This window comes from Protopterus annectens, chromosome 2.part0, assembly GCF_019279795.1.
Source record: "Protopterus annectens isolate FY-2018-M chromosome 2.part0, PAN1.0, whole genome shotgun sequence".
Taxonomy (NCBI): Eukaryota; Metazoa; Chordata; order Ceratodontiformes; family Protopteridae; genus Protopterus; species Protopterus annectens.
In genome coordinates this window covers 1,259,460,672-1,259,474,692 of record NC_056728.1, presented here as the reverse complement: position 1 = coordinate 1,259,474,692, position 14,021 = coordinate 1,259,460,672, and positions in this window count along the sequence as shown.

Genomic DNA, 14,021 nt, shown 5'->3' with positions numbered 1-14,021 from the left:
TATGTACGCATTTTTCTAGAACTTTAGAGAGAGGAGAGAGGATGGCAATTGCTCTAAAATTAGTGATGTCTGCGGAGTTACCTCCTTTATGTATTGGTAGAGTGAAGAATTGTTTCCATATGGAAGGGACTTTGGACTCTGAAATGGAATGGTTGATTAAGTAGCTAACTGAAGAAAAAGGGAAGAAATGTTGTTGGTAGAAGCTGAGCAAGGTTTGAGTTTAGAATGTAGGGATTTGATGTAGCTAGTGGGTACAAGTTTGAGGGAAAAAATAATTTGATGAGAGTATAGTGGGATTTGATAGAGAGTGGTTAGAAATATTATTAAAGGTAGATGAATTGGCACTGGGGTTAAATAGTTTGGATATAGAGTCAATGAAATATGTGTTGAAGTTGGAGGCAGTATCTTTGGGAGTGTTATCAGGACAAGGATTGTGGGAGCAGGGACCACCAGGATGTAGTATGTGGTTTAAGGAGTTCCATTTTTTTTTCGGGTTAGATTTCAAGGCTGAGGATGGATTATAGTAGAAGTGTCTTTTATCTTTATTAATACACTTTTTGGTATGATTTCTAAGTTCTTTGTATTTTAGCAAGTCTGCAGGAAGGTTTGTTTTGGTCCATGTTTTCTATGCTCCGTCTCTATTTTTCATTAGAATGTGGGTGGAATTTGATAGCCATGGAGATATATTAGATTTAATATGGACTATGTGAAGTGAGGCAAGTGAGTCAAGAATACTGAGAAAGGTGGAGTTGAAAGACAGGACAGCATCTTCAAGGGGGAGTTGGGTAAGGAAATTCCAATTAACTTTAGAGAGAAGAGATTTAAAGGTGTCTGGGTGGAAGTTAGTAAGCTTGGGACATGTGATAAATCTATGCTGTTTAGTAAAGTGAGGGATATATCTAAGTACTTTTATTGGGGAGTGATCACTTAGTGTGTTGGGAAGGGTTTCAGGATTGTGATATTTAGACGGATGAGATTTAGTTAAGGCTGCTGAATGACTTTCCAAATTTTTTGTTTTTTTCAGGAGAAAGCTTATTTAGACACCACATTACAGGAAGCTGACAAGCTGACTATGGGACACCTCAAGCAGCAGTTTGCAGCATTACAACATTCACCTCTTTTATGCTAGGTGGTACAAACTGCAGTAACCCCAGAGAACCAACAGATCAACATGAATAAATCCAGCTTGGGGCAAAGGAACAAATGAAAGGAGTGAAGTCAAACTCAAGCAAACCACAAAAAGTGTTTGTTGTAAAAGGCATGTGCAGTTTGCAAAAACACGAGGTTTAATACTCACAGTACTTCCTCAAAGAGACCTTGACATTATAGACGTGTCCTTTACTTCCTTCTTAGCTATTCATTCCTAAAGCACATGTTCAATTTACATTCCCTCAAGCTTATCCAACTTCCAATTGATTTTATCTTCCAGTTTTCTCTTCATCCAGAAAACATTTCCAGTAGTAATAACATGCTTATAAACATTATGTCTTTTGGTCAGCCTAGTGTAGGTGAATTTTATTTTTAATCCTTCATGGCTTGTGATCAGGGCCGGTGTTAGCATTTTGGGGGGCCACCAGCAAATTTCAAGTTGGGGCCCCCTAGGGACTTCCAGTGTATCACCCTGCCACTGCCACCCCTCCTGAACAACCTTCTAGTTCATGCTGCAAGCTTTTAGGCGTAGTACACACAGTGTGACCTGTAGCTACAATGCTCTTGCATTACAACAGGTCAGTGTACCACACTATGTTGGCCCATCTCACAAAGGGACATTCACAGTTATTGGCATTTAGTTGCAACAATGATACATCACAACAACTCTATGTAACTGTCTGGACTTGGGTGAAATAGCACCCTAGGCCTACTGTTTCAGACCCCTACACACACACACACACACACACACACACACACACACACACACACACACACACACACACACACACACACACACACACACACACACATACTCTCCAGTCCTCCCCTCTGTTTCCCCCATGTTGGGCTCCCCGTACGATGCACATTACTTTTTTTCTTTCTTTTCTCACATTTTGCCTTATTCTTCAGCTTTTTTAAAACACCATAACTTTCTGTATGTTAAGAAATGCATTATTTTTTCCCTTTTTACACAACCTTTTCATCCAATGATGGCATAAACAAAAATTATGATCAAAGCTAGAAATTCAGTGTTTCTGTTCAGCTTTAGTTTTCCTGGCATCCTTTCAACACACCTTTCCTAACCAACACAACACAGTAGTAATCATTTAGAAAATAATGCAATAAAGACAGGGTCCAAGAAGCCGTAGGGTTATAGATGCTCTGGGATGCACTTTAAAGCATTTTCCCAACCTTTTAATCCAATGGTGGCCTAACCTAAAATCATGAGTAAGAACATAATTTCAGTCATTTTTATTTTTTGTCTTTTAAAGAAGGTATTAAGTTGTGCTCAAGGCTAAATGGTCAAAGCTGACAAAATAGTAGCTCATAATAAGCTAACAATCCAATTGTTGTGAGGATACACAGGTCTAGCCCAGAATACTTCTTGCCCCCCCTAACCTCCCCCACCAAAAAGACAGTCACTGCCTATGTATCTCACTGGTGCTAGATTGGGATGAAATCAGAGGTACAAACTGCCACAGTCATGTATTTCACGAAACTGCTGACATACATATACACAGCATGCCTCCTCACTCCTCACCCATAGCCGCCAAAGACAGCCACCAGTATACATTCCTTGATGTATGATTGTGAAGAAAGTAAAAACATAATGATCGCAGTAATGTATTCTACTTCATTGCTCCAAGACAGTACACTGCCTGTACAGAAGTTGTAGTAACCTTTATTGTACACCTGTGAAGTCTGTCAGAAAAGTAAAACAAACATTAACCACACTATCCTTAGGCCAAACATAAGCTATCCTGATCTCCTGTGCACACCTCTAAGGTTTTACAGTGATGAAAATTAAAGAAGTAATAACCCCCCCCCCCCCCGCATGTAAGCTAAAGTAGTTTTCTGTACACACACATCTAAGCAGGGCTGGTTTTAGAATGGGTGTGGCTGAGAGCAGTGGCCATTATCAGGGTCATAGCACAGCCCTGTTCAGGTTAAAGAGCATGATCAGAAAATTAATACATGTTTTATCCTCATTTTTCCCCAACCAGAAACAGCTTTTGTGATGCCCCCCCCCACACACACACAGGTAAGGATGATTAAGAGAGCCTCCTGTATCCATTTATACAGTCTAGAGTGTATGGGCCACCAGAATCCTAGAAGACCTAAGTGTCTGCATGTTTTATGATATATTTTGTGCCTTACTTTTGAAATATAATTACTTGTTAGCTGTATTTTTTTCTGATAACCAAGAATAACATATGTGTTGTAGCATTACTGTGTGTGTGCACAGATAAAATCAGTGATATTTTTTACAGATACACACAAGTATAAGCCATAGCAATATTAATATTGTATTTATTTCAGCAAATAGCAATACATTGTGCAACACTGATACTCCTACACCACATTAGTGACTGCTGTTTAGCAGTCATCAAACAGCAGCAGGGGTAAGCCACTTTTATTTACCTTATCGAGGAGTAATGCATGTATGTCACTGTCCCTGATTTCACAGACCTTCCCTGATTTTGCTCATAATTGTACTCTGTCTTTTGTAAAAAGTTTGATTTGCTGGTAAATCATTCAAAATTACAGTCAATAAATCCAGACATCAGAATTTTACACTTATTGTCCATAAAATGCATGTTGATGCAATAGCTGTTATTCTATTAACTTTTTTAAGTGAATTAGAGTATTATTTAAAGTGTGTTCTTGATTTTGAGACTTTATTCTGCTATTATTTTTGGCACCGAGATGAATTCTTCGGCAAAGAAGTTGAGAGTTATAGTATCGGGTGTTCTGCCAGTATTTATAAAACTCCATGAAAGAGAAAACCATCCCTGAGGAAGGTATGCAGTGAGATCAGTCACTCTGGGCTATTGATCTCTCTAGTGCTTACCTTGTTTGTGTCCATTATCAGCTTTATCCGAAAAGGGTCATATCACAGCCATGTCCAGGTTAAAGACAATAATCATGAAATTAATATATTTTTAATCGTTATTTTTCCCCAACCAGCAGCAGCTTTTGTGGGGTCCCCACACAGTCAAGGATGACTAAAGGACCCCCTGCAGCCACGGGTATTGCAGGTACCTAATGCTGGCTATGTTGTTAGTTTTAGTGGAAATAATGTCCACCAGTAGGGTTTGTGGCACTACATCAGTGGTAAAATATTAAATGGAATTGTGAAGCCTGTTACCTGATAAAATACTATTACTATAACCAGGGATATCTTTGAATTTTAAAGGAGACACAAATAAGAGTTATTATTCACTTGGTTTCTTAAGTATACAAGATTGCTTTACTAGCTTTTGTTGGTTTGACAGACATGTTATGAACTATCAGGATAGCATAACTTGCTGTGGTTGGGGGCCCCCCCAGGAATTGGGGGCCCCCAGCGACCGCAGGGTTCGCTGGTGCCTAATGCCGTCTATGCTTCTGATACCTTTGCATCACCTCCTGTCACCCTTACATTTTGCAAGCAAATGTTCTTCCCTCTGAAAAACAACCTTTATTCTTCCCACCCCTAAACCTTCTTTATCTTCTAAAATATCTAATATTCACCCTACTATTTTGTCTTTCATCCTAAGTAAAACTCTTAAGAAGGTAGCATTTATCCAGTTGCATGACCATGCAAACTCCACTCCTGAGTGCATACATCTTAAGACTGTAAGTGCATAGTACATTTTGTTGACTTGTTTTATTAATACCAAAATTCAATAAGCTTGTTCAAGTGAATTGGAATACATCCACATTTTTTTCTACAAAGGGACCACCTCCACTCCCCATGTAATGGACTTTGGTCCTACACCCAAAACTAATATAATTACCTACGAGGTTGCAAAGCTCCAAAGTAAGTTATAAAATGTGTTGCTCCAAGCTCATTCAATTAAACAAGCTTGTTGGGTTGTGAATCAATGACAAGTGACAGAATCGGCCAAATAAGAACCAGCTGCGCGTGTATTACGTTTTGGACATACTACTGCTGCAAGAATCATTTCTTTCACAATCGCAACATGGTAAATGAAGAAGAAGAAGGAGAAGCCTATATATCATTCTCTGAGACTGTAACCAAAGCTTTCAGTTTACTTCTTCACCGTTTCTTATAGATCATAAATCTCTCTCTGCCATTATATGGCTCTTCAGCTGTTTAAAAAATGACTCGCACAAGTCTTAGTTAATAGCATGTGGACCAGTGCCTATGAAATCTATAAACCCATAGCTCAACGTACTTCCTGTAGTGCACTGATTTTCTTTATCTTCGTAAACTTGTGCCTCATAAAAATCCCTAGGAGGACATCATCTACTTTGCCAGTGAAATCTGTCTCAGTTAGGCCTGACACCTAATCAGGCACTACAAGAAGTAATTTGCAGCAGGACTTCATTATGCATGTTAACTGACTGATAGAAAATATCTTGCATTAAATGTTGACACGACCAAAATCATGCTGTTTGGGAATACTATCATAAGAAACCTAGCTCCAAAAAATGAGGCAGTTACAGAATCATTAGGATGCTCGCTTGAAAGAGTCAGCTGTTCCCAGTATATAACTTTTGAGGCATCCTTCACCTCTGATTAACTCGTTTTGCAAGCTGACTTTGTTCAAAGAAATTGACTTCTGTGGTAAAAGTCTGCTGTAGAGCTTTTCCCTTCCTTACTATAGAGATCTGGACAATGTTCTGTAAAAGTACATTTCTTCTGTTTCTGAAATCCCACTCCAGGTGACTGGATTACTGACACTGCAGTTCACCATTGGAGAAGGCAGGTGCTGCACTCCTAAGTGTGTTGTCCATCAAATGAAGTGTTAAACTGAATCTGTTTGAGTTTGTGGCAGCACAGATGGATGTAAAAGATCCCATGATTCATATCAAAAGAACAGGGGAATTCTCGATGCCCCAGCCAAATTTCCTTTAGTAGTATAAATACCACTTTGGATCTCTCCTGAAAAGACGTTACTAGCTTAGTGTGACTACCCTGGTCAACAGAGGATAAATAAATATGCCCCCCCCCCCAGCCCTATCTGACACTAACATCTCAGAATTCCAAATATCTCAAAAAGAATCTTGTGCTTTATCATAATCATGCTGAAAATAAACTTCAGTATATCATTCTTTAGAAAGCAAACGGTACTTACGTATTATTGCAACCAGATTTCCGCGGTTGCGACGTGCTCATAGCTGCAGAGAAACCAGAGCAGGTAAGACTTCAAGCTGCTTTGGGAAGTCCTTAGTACTGCCAAAAACCTTCATATTACTTTCTGGAGCAGGAACAACTTTAGAAATCCTGTACTTCTTTTGTGTGCATTGCAGACGCACGCTTGACTTTCCAGGGCTGCTATTGTACTGTGGGTTTGTTCAGGAAAAGGCACACATGCACACACAGAAAGTGGTTGGGGTAAACTGTTTATTTAGAGCCAATGTTTTAATGGATGTTGAAAAGACAATGAAAAACTGCTTGTGGTACACTTGTTATTTACAACCAATGTTGTAATCGATCTTGAAAATAATCAACCATTGCATTGCTAATGATTTTAACTGATGACGGATGCATGATATTGACAGCTAATTTCAGGTCTATTTCTCAATGAGAGAGTTTGGAAGGGGCATGTTCCAAAAAAAAGAGTGATTGTATTATACTGGTCATTGATTTCATTAGTACTGAAAATGATGTGGGTGGCTGACTCTGTGGTTTTGTCTTAGTATGTGGTGGGAAATATATAACAGTAGTTTCGCAACATTTGCTGCCACGAGAAAGAAACGTGCAGCAGCCGGAATTGAAATAGCATAAATGGTGGGAGTAAAGTAGACAAAGACACATGAACAGTATGTTTTTTTGCATTTCTGTGATATCAGAACAGAAAAAAACTGTGTTGGTGTAGGACTACCATTATACAAGATTTCTGCAGTATTCATGAGCATATTTCATGATCATTACGCAACTGGATTTTGCCATTAAAAATTTGGTTCCGATAATACGTAAGTACCAAGCAAACTGTAACTGTATACACCTCTAGCATCAGAATGAATACCTGCTCACTGCTTTCACTTACAAGCTATTGTGTATGCAGGTCTTCAATGAACTCAGAAGCTGATTATCCATTCCCTCATTCTCCGTTTCAAGAATATTGAATTACTATGAAATGCAAATGTCATATTTCAAAAAATGCATAGTCATCCCGTTTGGGAAAAACAAAACACCCACGAATTACCACATAGGTGGCAGTCCCCTTAATGCAGAAGAGATAATAAGAGATCTGGGGACCCAGGTAGATAGTAATCTCTCCTTTGACAATCATATTGCCAAAGTAGCTAGGAAATCCTTCTATGTAGCTCATCTAATTACTAAAGGGTTCACATATAGAAATAAAGAGATTATAGTGCCCCTCTACTCGTCACTCATTAAACCCATCATAGAGTACAGTGCCCCATTTGGGATGTACCTCACAAGACACTTCCAGCAGCTGGAAAGACCACAAAAGTACCTCATCAAGAGGATTACTGGCTTCAAACATATGTCCTATGCAGCCCGACTGAAAAAAATTCTGGCTGTACTCAATGGCATATCGCTTACTCGGAGGTGATCTCTGCCTGACTTACAAAGCCATGTCCAACTCAGAATTGATGGACATGCTCCACCTAAAGAAATCCAAGTCATTGTGAGCCACATGCTCTAGTGAGCCAAATCTCACCATAACAATAAATAGAACATGCTGGAGGGATAGATTCCTGTCAAAGAGACTCCCCATGCTTTGGAACAAAATTCCAAACTACATTTATCAGAGCCACTCACTAACACTCTTCAAGAGAAACCTTGACGAGTGGATGGGTAACAGAAAATACATCCCTGGGATCAATTCATTGGCTCTGCTTGACAGAGGATCAGTTAATTAATCAATGGGGTGGCGAAAGCTGACACACTCTGGCTAGGCTTATAAATGCCGTCGGGCAGATAGCCTAGTACCTACCTATGAACCTGTGAACTATCCATCTCTTTCCTTCACTATTCATTTACCGCTGTCTGTAAAGCACATTCCTACTATGCCCCCAAAATTTGAAAAAAAACCCCCACAAGAACCATGCTCCCTAGCTCAGATTCATTGTCTTTCATTCCTCATTCAAAGTCCTCCTCTCTTCTCTGCCAACCTCCAAGCACCACTCTTTCTTCTCATGCTACTACTAGGTTCACAGCACACACTGTCTTTCTCTATACAACATCACTAATTACCTACACATCCTCACTAACTACTTACTTATCTTCACTAAGTACTACACATCTTTAATAACTACTACACACCACTTATATTGAATTATCACTTCATAGGTTCATAGGTTCATAGGTTCGTACTAGGCTATCAGCCCTAGGGCTATACAAGCCTAGTCATAACAATTCCCTGGCTATTTCTTCCCACACTATTTACTTCCCTGGACCCCTGTCTAGCAGGGCGACTGACGTGATCACTGAGGTGAATTTCCTTTCTCCCTTCCAATCGTCAAGGTTCCTTTTGAAGAGGGCCAAAGAGGCACTCTGCTTGACATGTATGGGCAATCTATTCCAGAGTCTGGGGAGTCTCTGGGTCAGGAACCTATCCCTCTAGCATATTTTGTTTATTGTGATGACAAGGTTTAGATCCCTGGAGCGTGTGGCTCTGAGGGATTGGGATTTCTTTAAGTGTAGCATGTCCAATAGCTCTGGGTTTGACATGGCTTTGTATGTTAAGCAGAGATCGCCTCTGTGTAGACGATATGTGACAGAGTATAGCTGGAGTTTTTTAAGGCGGTCAGCGTAGGGCATCTGCTTTAGGCCTGTGATTCTTTTAGTGAGGTATGTCTGCAGCCTTTCCAGTTGTTGCAGATGTCTTGAGAGGTACATACCAAACGGGGCATTGTATTCTATAATGGGTCTAATAAGGGATGAGTACAGTGGGACAATGACCTCCTTTTTTCTGGATGAAAAGCCCTTAGTGATGAGGTGTGCCTCATAGAAGGATTTCCTGACTGTTGTGGCGATGTGGTTATTGAAGGTGAGACCACTGTCCACCTGTGTCCCTAAGTCTCATCAAACTTTCGGTGTTTAGTGGACAATATGGTGGACAAAAGTCAGGTTACTATCAACCCGGGTGTCCAAGTCCCTCATGACTGATTGCATGCTTAGAACCTTGTTACCAATGTGATAATTTGTGCAGACATCACTCTCCCCGAAGGGGATGATGGTGCATTTTTTGGCATTCAGTTTGTGGCCATATTTCTGCCATCAGTCATTTGTATGGGTGAGACCCTCTTGGAGGATGTCCACATCACTAGTCATCTGCAAACTTAGTCAGCCATAGCCCACTGTTTTTTGCCTGCACCTCAGGAAAGTATATCCCAAACAACAGAGGCCCCAACACTGATCCCTGGGGTATGCCACTTGTTACGGGTCTACTGCTTGAGGTGGCTTCCCCTAGTTTGACCAGGTAGGTTCTATCAGTAAGTCAGTTTGCTACCCATCTGGTAACATATGGATTGATGCCTAGTTGAGAGAGTTTATCTGTTATACCCGAGTGGGGAATAGTATTGAAGGCTTTTCCAGGTCAAGGTAGGTGGTGTGCACCATCTTCCCCTCATCCATGGCTTTGGTGACTGTCGACCAAGTTTAACAGGCATGAGCTCCCCTTGACAAAACCAAACTGTGTGGGATTGAGCGTTTGGAGATTGCCAATGTCCTTGTTAATGAAGTCCATGATAATCCGTTCCACGGCCTTGCAGATCAGGCTAGTTAGGCTGATGGGACTATAATTTCCTGGATCGGTGGATGCTCCACCTTTGTGCAAAGGGATGACAGTAGCTGTCTTCCACTCACTGGGATGAAGCTGGTACTCAGGCTTTGGTTGAATAGGGTGCTTAATGGTGCTGCAAGTTCCTGCCTGAGTTCATGTAGGATGCATCCTGGGATGTTATTGGGTTTCATGGTGGCTGTATTTTGTGCCTTTGAGAGGACAGTGATAACTTGTTCCCTAGAGATAAGGGGAGGGGGGCAGGTGCTGGGGATGTCCTGATTTACTAATGGGGGGAAAGAGGGATGAAGTTTTTGCTGAACCTGTCTGCCAGCAGGTTGGCTATATCTATGGCATTTGTGTATGTGGTGTCCTTGACCACCAGTTCTGAGCAGATCTGAGTGCTTCCTTTGATTATGTTCATATGTAAAGAAGGCCGGTTTAGACTTGAAGTTTGCTTTGGAGGATTTCACTAGTGCTCTTATTTGCTTGTTCAGGCTAAGGAGAGATTGCTTCCAATTAGGCACCTGCTCCTTCTTGGTCCTGGACAACAATTTTTTTCCTTTTATTATAGAGTTTATTTATTGCAGATGTCCACCAGATAGGTTTACTCTTCCTTGAGGATGATGATTTTGTCCTGTCGGGTATTTCTGATTCCACGCAGCTATATAAATGCTCGTATAGTACTTTGGTGTAGGTTTGGACATTTGTTCCAGTTCCAATGGAGGGGGAGGGGCTGTGAATCTGTTTATACCTTCCTTCAAGAGGTTATCAGTTTAGGATAAGTTTTTTTTGTTTGACCCTAGCTGGGAGCAGGGGGGTCAGTGGAGATGGTGACTTTGAAAGTAACCGCTTTGTGGTCAGATCTTACCAAGGAGGATGACACTGTAGGGATGATGCAGTGGTTACTCATGTTGGTTAATATCAAGTCCAAGATATTATCACCTCTTGTCGGTGTGTCAACCAGCTGGCCCAAAGCATTTGCATTGATGAAATCAAGGAATCTCTGAGCATTTATGTTTTGGCATGAGTAGTTCTTCCAATCTACAGTTGGATAGTTAAAGTCACCTGGGATCAGGGTAAAAGGCTGACTCTTGATAGATTCAAATAAGTCCAGATAGGTGGAGGGGGCATCTTGAGTCAAAGTTGGGAGCCTGTAGCTAGCTATGATTTGAATTGGGTCTTGTTAATGGTTAACTGCACCTGGAGTGTCTCCTGTGTGTCATACTGTTTGACCAGCCTGGAGGTGTGTATGACTTTAATATATATTGAAATTCCACCTCCTTTTGCTTTGCTGCCCATGGTTTGAAGTGTGAATGTGTGATAGGATGAGTAACCTGGTATGGCTGAGGTGCTCTCTGCAGCTTTGAACCAGGTTTCTGTGACTGCACAAATGTCAGCATCATCCAGGGTTAAGAATGCTTGCAATGAATGCAGTTTCATGTTTAGACTCCTAGAGTTTAGCAGCATGACCTTAAATTTGCATTTTGATGAAATTTTCATGTTGGTAATTTTGACCTCATGGAACTGCCTAAAAAAGGTACTATGGGGAAGGCAAGACCCATTGCCAGAAGCCTGAAACCCAAGGGAGACAGCTGCAGGCCATCTCTCGCAAAGCATCATGATCTGGCGATCATGACTTCTCAAGCTGTCAAGTACTGGATCCCCTTGGAATGAAACCAGAAACTAAGCCAATTGTTAAAGTCAGTCATTTTCTGTTTGTACTGAGGCATCATTCTGGGTGACGGTAGAATGCTGCTTAAGGCTAGGGACATACCTGTCTAGGACACATATACAGTGAGGTGAATCATGTCTCTCTTCATATAGTACATCTCAAGTCATGTCAACATGGACTATGACAGAGTCAAAACAGTACCTGTTGTTGAGAGACTTGAGTGTATGTGTGATATGGTGGATTCTGGCACCAGACAAACAATTAACTGTGACTTTCTCCTTATCCAGCTGGTGAGGGGCACATATGTGTGTCTCACAATGGAGTCTCCTATGACTAATATGTTGGGTTTGTGGTTAGGCTTTAGTGGCTTTGAGACACAGGTGTGTGGACTATGTGTGGTGTGGTGGGCTGTGGAGTTTGCATGTGTTTTTGCCTCGGAAGTCTCGTTTGTTTGGTTATGTTTTCTTTGAGGATCTCCACATATGTGGGTGTGTGTTGTGTAGGTTTGGGTGGTGTTTGAGGTGTGGTGTTAGTGTTGACAACATTCTCAGTGCCAGATATACTGGCTTGTGAGGGAAAGAGCATAGACTCTAGGTTCTTAATGTAAATGCATCGCTCACAAATTGTCTTCCTAAGTGGTAGTAGTAGAGGGTTGAAGCAGTTGCTGTACTTTCTCAGGATGCCCATATCAATCGGACTGGTAGGAGAAACCATAGGAAATTGTCCATACATATTTGTCAGAATCTGAGGAAGAGAGAGGCCAGAGAGAGCTAAGGGAGTAAAAGGTGGAAGGTCTAAGATGAGTACTACTAGGTGATCACACAAGTGGTATTAAGGGAAAATGTGTAACTGTAATACCTCATAATGGGTTAAAAACAATGCAGCCCAAACCAGCTCAAACGTGGGGTTTAAATAACACAACAATTAGAAGATTCTAGTAACACAGAAATCTAGCCAATCCTGCTAGCCCCTGCTTTCTTTACCAATCAACATGTGCCAGACAAGGTCCAAGCAACCTTGCTTCTCTCACTAGCAGAGAAGATAGGCCCCTACCAACACATAGACATTTCACTGATCACATGGCTGTCAGAAACACAGAAAGCAAACACAAGATGCCTGCCAAAAACACAGAAGGGAAAAACAAACAGCTGTGGATGCAGCAAACTTGTATCCAGACTATGCTATGCAATTTAAGGGTTAAAAACACAGTAAAAATCACAGAAAAGCACAGATTAACCACTTACAGACAAAAACAGAACTGATAGTATGACAAAATACAGTTAAACAGTAATGAAATGCAGCAAAATGCAGTTAAACAGTAATGAATTGCAGTAAATAGCAATGAAATACAGTTAAACAGTAATGAAATGCAGTTAATTACTATATTGCTTTAAAACAGTACAAATGTGATAAATTAGCGGCGATATTTTACTTTACTGGCTCACCTGGAGTTTTGCGCAGGAGTTGGCGTGGCACAGATGATTGACAACCGAACCTGCATATGAAATGAGGCATGATTAACATGCCATTCATATAAGACGAGGCCTGGGACAAAATCTCCAAGAGATTGCATTCAGTTTCTTACACTAAAAACAGAGAAAACAGTAATACAGTTTTACATACAGCATAATAGAAGAACAGTTGTACATACAGTGTAAGCAATACAAGTGAAATATGTGCATACAGCAAATCAGGAGTAATCCATTCGAAGCTTGCAGGAGAGGACAGCAAGAATGCATCCATCCATCACATGATAACATAAGGGATTAGTACATAGGAAAAATCTGTGATGACAGCTAGGAAGATTCATGGAGGTATATAGGTGAGTAGGAAAAAGGTGGGATAACTGACAGGGCAGAGATGAAAAAATTAGATAATTGGTAAAGAACATAGTATTAAGTGCATGGATAAGTTAAACAGTAATGAAATGCAGTAAAATGCAGTTAAACAGCAATGAATTGCAGCAAATAGCAATGAAATACAGTTAAACAGTAATGAAATGCAGTTAATCAGTAAATTGCTTTAAAACAGTGCAAATGTGATAAATTAGCTATAAGGCACAAATAAAAATGATAGACAAGTGCAAATGCATTAAAATAAGTGAAAATAAATGAAAAAGCACTTAGATTGGTCTTGGAGCCTCAGGAAATTTGTAAAACATCCCAGAGATGATGCACCTCAAAACAGCCTGGTTATTACACATTTCCCCTAACTACTTACACATCCTCATTAGCTACTTACATATCATCCCTAAGTACTACACATCTTTACTAACTACTACACACCACTAACTACTTACAGAGTTTTAATATTTGCTCATATTTAGTAACTACATAGACATTTCACTGATTATTTACATTGCTCTACTACTTACACATTTCCCCTAACTGCTTACATATCTTCCTTAACTACTTATACTGCTTTACTACTTACACATCCTCACTAACTACTTACATATCATCCCTAAGTACTACACATCTTTACTAATTACT